Source organism: Galeopterus variegatus, unplaced genomic scaffold, assembly GCF_000696425.1.
Source record: "Galeopterus variegatus unplaced genomic scaffold, G_variegatus-3.0.2 Scaffold5460, whole genome shotgun sequence".
NCBI classification, from domain to species: Eukaryota; Metazoa; Chordata; class Mammalia; order Dermoptera; family Cynocephalidae; genus Galeopterus; species Galeopterus variegatus.
In genome coordinates this window covers 11,676-18,876 of record NW_007731571.1, presented here as the reverse complement: position 1 = coordinate 18,876, position 7,201 = coordinate 11,676, and positions in this window count along the sequence as shown.

Below are 7,201 nucleotides of genomic sequence, written 5' to 3'. Positions count from 1 at the left end.
TGTGACCTTCAGCAAATTTTATGAATTATAAAGATGCAATCTCAGAGGATCATCAAGTAGAGGTTATCAGCATTGACTTTCTCCTAATGGCTGTGCTATCAGCCTGCTCATTTCCACTTTCAGGGATGAGTCTACTGAGGATGTTTGCATCAAAAATAATAGTTGAAAAGACAGCATCAAAATTATTTTATTCTTTCATATTCGTGTACTCACATTTTGCAAATGAATTCATTTAATTGACTATTGTCTAGCTTTTTGTTAAACATTTTTGGACTCAGTATCTCCCACAATCCAAAAGTGTGTCATAGGAGGCTTTTAACTTGGGGAAAATCCTATGTTTGCTTTATTTTAATGTCAGAGGGCAGCTTCACTCATGCTTGAACTCCCTTTCTATGAAACTCATTAACATGTGACCAAGTCCTGCTTCATTCATCCAAGCAGAAAATGTCTTGGCAGGAAATCTAATAAAATTTCTATTTTCTCCTCTTGTGTCAGCCAACTAATGATGATCATAAAGCTAATCTTATATGGTATTCCCTTTCTTCCTGATTCTTATCAGGAGGACTAGTAATAGAGGTTTTTGTGATCTTGAATACCAAGTATACAGTTGTTGAGTTTTTGAGTTTTTACATGTTAGCCCTCATATCAGACCTTTCCAGCCAAACCTTTTCCATACATCGCTTTTATAGTTGATTTTCTTTTGTTTTTATTTTCTTTGATCGACAGATAAATTTGTATGTATTTACTGTGTAAAACATATTGTCATTGTGGAATGACTAGATCTAGCTAATTAATATATGCATTACCGCACATACTTTTTTTTTTTAAGATGACCGGTAAGGGGATCTCAACCCTTGGCTTGGTGTTGTCAGCACCACGCTCAGCCAGTGAGCCAACCGGCCATCCCTATATAGGATCCGAACCCGTGGCCTTGGTATTATCAGCACTGCACTCTACCGAGTGAGCCACGGGCCGGCCTCCTCACATACTTTTCATTTTTGTGTTGAGAACACTTTACATCTGCTCTTTTAGCATTTTTCAAGGACACAATATGTTAATTATAGTCACCATGTCATGCAATAGATCTCATCAACTTATTCCTCTTATGTAACTGAAATTATGTATCCTTTGACCAACATCTACTCAAACCATTCCCTGCCCTCCTCCGGCCCCAAACACCCCAGCCCCTGATAACCACCATTCTACTCTACTTCTGTGAGACCAATTTTTTTAGATTCTGCATATGAGTAAGATCGTGAGGTACTTGTCTTTCTGTGCCTGGCTTAATAATAATGTCCTCCAGGTGCATCTATGTTGTTGTAAATAACAGGATTTCCTTCCTCTTTATGGCCAAATAGTATTTCATGGCCAAATGTAGTATACCACATTTTCTTTTTTTCTTTTTTTTTTTTTTTTTGACTTTTTTCGTGTCCGGCAACGGATTGCAACCCTCAGTGTCGCGCCCGTACCAGACCGGGACCGGCAACGGGATCTCAACCCTCGGTGTTGGGCCCGCACCTCACTCAGCCAGTGAGCGGGAACCGGTCTGTATGTGGGATCCGAACCCTCGGCGGGAGCGCCGCCGCACTCCCAAGAGGCGCAGTGTAGCAGTGCGCCACCGGGCCGGCCCATACCACATTTTCTTTATTCATTCACCCACTGATAGACACATGGTTGATTCCATATCTCTATTGTAAATGAATAATGCTGCAGTGAACACGGTAGTGCAGATATCTCTTTAACAGACTGATTTCATATCCTTTGGATACACACCCAGTAATGGGATTGCGGATCATATGATAGTCCTATTTTTGATTTTTTTGAGGAACCTCCATACTGTTTTCCATAAGGGCTGTACTAATTGACATTCCCACCAACCATGTACGAGGGTTCCCTTTTCTCTACATCCTCGATACTTGTTATCTTTTTTCTTTTTGATAATAGCCATTCTGACAAGTGTGAAGTGATATCTCATTGTGGTTGATTTGTATTTCCCTGGTGATTAGTGATGTTAAGCATTTTTTCATAAATCCATTGGCCATTTGTATGTCTTTTGAGAAATGTCTATTCAGATTCTTTACTCATTTTGTAATTGGATTATTTGATTTTTTGCTATCAATTTATTTGAGTTCCTGATACATTTTGGATATTAATCTTGTCTGATGTATAGTTTGTATTTTCTCCCATTCTTATGTTGTCTCTTCACTCTGTTGATTGTTTCCTTTGTTGTGCAGAAGCTTTTTAGTTTGATGTAATCCATTTGTCTATTTTTGCTTTCGTTGCCTGTGTTTTTTGAAGTCATAGCCAAAAAATTATTGCCTAGACCAATGTCATGGAGCTTTTTCCCTATATTTTCTTCTAATAGTTCCAATTTCAAATACTTGATTTTCTTAAGCCCACACCACTCTGTTCTCACTTTTTTCGCCTTTGGTGAAGATGCTTTTGATCTTTGAGAAAGCTATTAAAATTATATATTTTTTTTTAATTTTAAGAAAAAGCAAGTCTTCTTTCAAACTGCAAATAACTGTATTGCTTCTTCTTAGTTATGTAAATATATATGCTCATTGTAAATAATTCAAACAACATAAAAACCTAAAAAAGTTAAGTAAAGGTTACTTGGAATAATACCCTAAGGTAACCACAACTAATATTCTAGTGCTATTCTTCCATGAATATCTTTATGACACACATAATTTTACATAATGGTATATTCAGTCTGCTGTCATTATCATAGGAACCTCGTTCTTTCCATATCAGAACCTCATTCTCCATCCCTTACCCCTCCTGCCACAATACTAACCTAGTGTATGTTCTTTCATATTACAATCCTATAAAGACCAACTTAGACATATATGGAATCTATTTTTATTTTGTACAAATGGGATATACATAGTTCTAACTGTATAATACTCCATGTTGTGAATGTACCACAATTTTTCAACTAGTCCCTTGTTCAGGGCCACATGTACTGAAGTAAAGATTGTGAACTGCACTATATTTTTTTCAGGCAGTATATTTGGGTGGTACAATTTAGTTATTGAATATCATCTCCTCTGGCAGAGGAAATGACAGTTTTGCTGGGTATAGGATTCTTGGATTGTAGTCCTTTTCTTTCATTAGTCTGTAGATATTGTGTCCACTTTCTTCTAGCTTCTAGTATTGCAGATGTGAATTTCAAAGCCAGTTTGATTTTTTTCCCTTTGTAGGAAATCCATTCTTTACAGTTGGAAGTTTATGAATAACTGTGAGGTTTTTTTCTCTTTATCCTTATGGTTCCTTAATTTTATCAAGATATTTTCCCCACCTTACCCTCATTACTTCTTGGACTTCTATGAGCTCTTTCATTCTTAAGCCTCAAACCTTTTCTCATCTCAGGGATATTTTCTTCTAATATTTTTCTAATTGTTGCTTCTCTTTTTCTTCTTTTTCTTCTTCTTTGGATTACCTAATAATTACATATAAAGTATACTTTGATCCCTCCTTCATAGTCTTGTCTTTTCCTTCCTGCTTGCCTTTTTCTTTTTTTCTTAGAACAGTGCCTGACATGTAATAGGTGTTCAATAAATATTTATTTTGTGGTTTCTGTTCTATACTTTGAGATTTTATGCTTGATCTTCAAGATCACTAATTTAGGTTTGCCTGTGATCATCAGAGGAGACTTTTTAATTCTTGTTTTATTCTCCTCATTACCCTAGATCCTGGGTTTTTTTAAAACACTTGCAGAAATATGTCAGAGAAATATGGGAGGTCTATAGAGGCTTCCACTTCAAAATTTTTTAAAATTGTTTATTCAGTTGATATTTGTCCAGCCTTACTCACAGTGCATATTAATCAACCTATTATGAAGGCAGTGATCGTATAACTTTTCTCCAATGCCTTGTACATTTTATGTATTTTCTTTCTATGCTGTCTTGGCTTAATAGGACTGTTAGCACCAGTTGTTTACTTCACCTCAACTTGATCCCAGTTTTAAACAAAGTCATTCATGGTACACCTATAAATGCCTAGTTTTAAAAAATATATAGAAATAATAAATACACTTGTTTTATTGGCATAGCTCTAAACTCGTGGTTAACCAGCTAGCCTAAAAATAGCATCATATATCAGCCTGACCTCTTTTTTACACTTGGTACCAAGCCTTTACTTTACAATTGATTAAGGAAACACCATAATAGAGAAAAATGTCTTCCCTTCAATTGTAGCATTCTTTCCATATAGTTTCTGCTAAAAAGTCCCATTTAAACTAGATTTTTTTAAAAAAAAACCTTTAAAGAAAGCTCTGAAGGCAAATACTTAAACTATACCAATTGTAATAATAGATAAAATGACTTCAAAATGAAGACTCTTCAGTCTTCATGGGATCTATAGGTATGGAGAGTCCACTATTGGTGAGACCCCAGAAAACAAAAACTGTTAGCCTGTTAGCTGTGTTATTTAAAATCTGAATGAGATAATGATAGAAAAAGTTTGCATCAACAAACTAATCCCAATTGTCTTTCAAAGAAAAATTATTCTCACAATGGAAAGAAAAAACCTCAAATTAGAAACTAAAATATGAGCTGCATAGTTCTAACTCAGAAATATTTCATACTGTTCACTAATATACTATACTTGGATATTTCTATAAAAATTATATAACTGCTGATTAGAAAAGCTAAAGACATTTCTGTAAATTGTATAATTTCTATAACAAATACATTGATAAATTTCCTTTCTTTTAACTTAATTTTTTCCATATTCAGAAACTAATTATTGAGTCTGAACTAAAAAACTCCTGAGTATTATTAAAGCAGTAAACACAAAATCAGTCAAACTACACCAGAAATAGAATGGCAAAAAATCTGGCACACTTGGGATTTTGCCTTTCAAAAAGTGTAGCAGGGAAAACTAATCATAGAAAGGAAAACAATCACTTTGTATTGTGATGAAGGTTCTAGACACCCGAAGGTTAAATCTAGTTCTCAGGGTAGAATTGGTTTTTCTGTTTTAATTCTAGAAAAGTATTAAATTCAGGAGACATATCTAACAAAGTTCAGTCATGAATGTGGCTTTTCTTCTTTGCAAAGAATGTGAAGTCCTTCCATGCTAACTAGAATCATTGTAGTACGTCATTTGTTATAATACAAGTTTATCTCTTACTAGCTCTGTCAGCAACATCCTCAGATACAGTAAACATAGTTCTTTTGCTGCTATCTAGTTCTTTGTTTTCTGTTTTTTGTTTTTTAACGAAACAATTAAAAATTCAAAGCAAGGGGAATAATAAAATAAACAACCGCATAGTGACCTCTCCGTTCAGTGTGTGTAGGAATCTGCAAATGCCCTGAATCCTCTTGACTAACCATTCTTCATGAAGATACTGGCAAACTTTATACTAGTGGGTTGATACAGCTTTCTTAGTTTATGCTTTCCGAAGGATTGGAAAGTAGTATGTGTCACAATCCTAACCTGACTTGTTATTTTGTTACTAAAAACACAATTAAGCCAATATTTAAGACCAAGTTCCTCAAGCTCCTCATATTTTGCCTTGTCAATTTGTCAATGGTTATTGCGTAAGGTTTGCAGAACTTCCAGGCAGGTAGCCCTAGTCCTGACCAGTGGCTTTTTTTCTTGGTGTTGGTGGTCAACTCTTGAAGGCCACAAATCATTGGCTCAAGTGATTGGCAAAAACCACTTATCTTTTGTTCTTTTCATCCTTTGTGGCAAGGGTTAGCAATAGCCTGTTAAATTAGGACCCATTAATACCTTCTTGTGCAAACACCAGCAAGAGCAGGAGAGCTGCTATTCCCATGTGGCTCTGATACTTAACTCTCCAGCTTCTCTTTGGCCTGCATGATGATATTATCTGTTATTGTGTGAATCTGTATATTTTCTAAATAAATATATTGTTCAAAGTTGTGCTAAAATAAGGAAGTAACATTCCTAATAAGTCTTTGAGAATTGATTTCTTAACTGTTTTTATTGTACTGTTGTAATGTTTTTATATATAAATTTTTGTTTTGTTTTGTTGGCGGCTGGCCGGTATGAGGATCCAAACTCGACCTTGGTGTTGTAACACCACCCTCTAACCTACTGAGCTAACTGGCCAGCCCTTATATATGTTAGAAATGCATAATTCTATCAGTTTCAGTAAGTATTGTGGAAAAAAGTTATGGAAAATAACTCTTTGATAATCACTACAGACATTAAAGAATGGGAAGATTGTTTTTTTAGTAATGGTTTAATAAAGACAGACATAATAAACAATGGATTGGATATCACAAGACCTGCTTTCTCCAGAGACTTTGTCTATTTTGTTTATTGCTTTATCCCCAGCACCTAGAACACCACTTGGCAAATAATTGACGACAAAAATATTTATTGAATTATTTAGTGAACACCACCATTACCAAGAATTAACTGTGAAACAGTAACTCACAATTCACAAATGATAAAGTTCTTAATTGATTGTTATTTTTATAAATTACTATGTATGAAAATTTTAAGTAATATATTAGTTAATAAGCTGAGTATTACATTAATCTTTTAGTCTTTCTTCTCACAAAATAGCAGAGGGTCCTATTCTCAAGGTTGCTGTTGGCCTGTACACCCAACATAGCTCCTCCCTGAATTTTTCTAATGGGCTCTGTTAGGCTTATTTTCTCCTATAGACAGGTTACCTGGGGGACTTGCCTTGTGAATCTCAAAAGCTTAAAAAAAAAAAAAGTAAGAGCTGAGATTTCCATCTGTAGCCCAGTCCCTCCTGGTGATATGGTTGAACTGAATTTCTCCATTGCCTTTTGCTCTAATGTTCTGGACTTTCTTCTCTTGTTTTACCCCATTATGGAAAAATGATGAATATTTTGGAAATTTTATATATTTCAGGTCATTGATTATCTTTGTACCCAGAAGGAATGCAGGAAAGGTAAGATGAGGACTCATAATCTCAAATGCTCGCAAAGGGCAGGATGATGTGATAAATGAATGAAGGAGTGGGGGTAGCAAGAATCAAATATAGAAATTATAATCATTTCTATTGTACTGTGCTATAAGCATGTAACAATATGTGATATTAGAGATTAAATTTTCTTTTTTTTTTTTTTTTGTTTTTTTTTTTCATGTCCGGCAACGGATCGCAACCCTCAGTGTCGTACCCATACCGGACCGGGACCGGCAACAGGATCGCAACCCTTGGTGTCGCGCCCGCACCCCGCTCAGCCAGTGA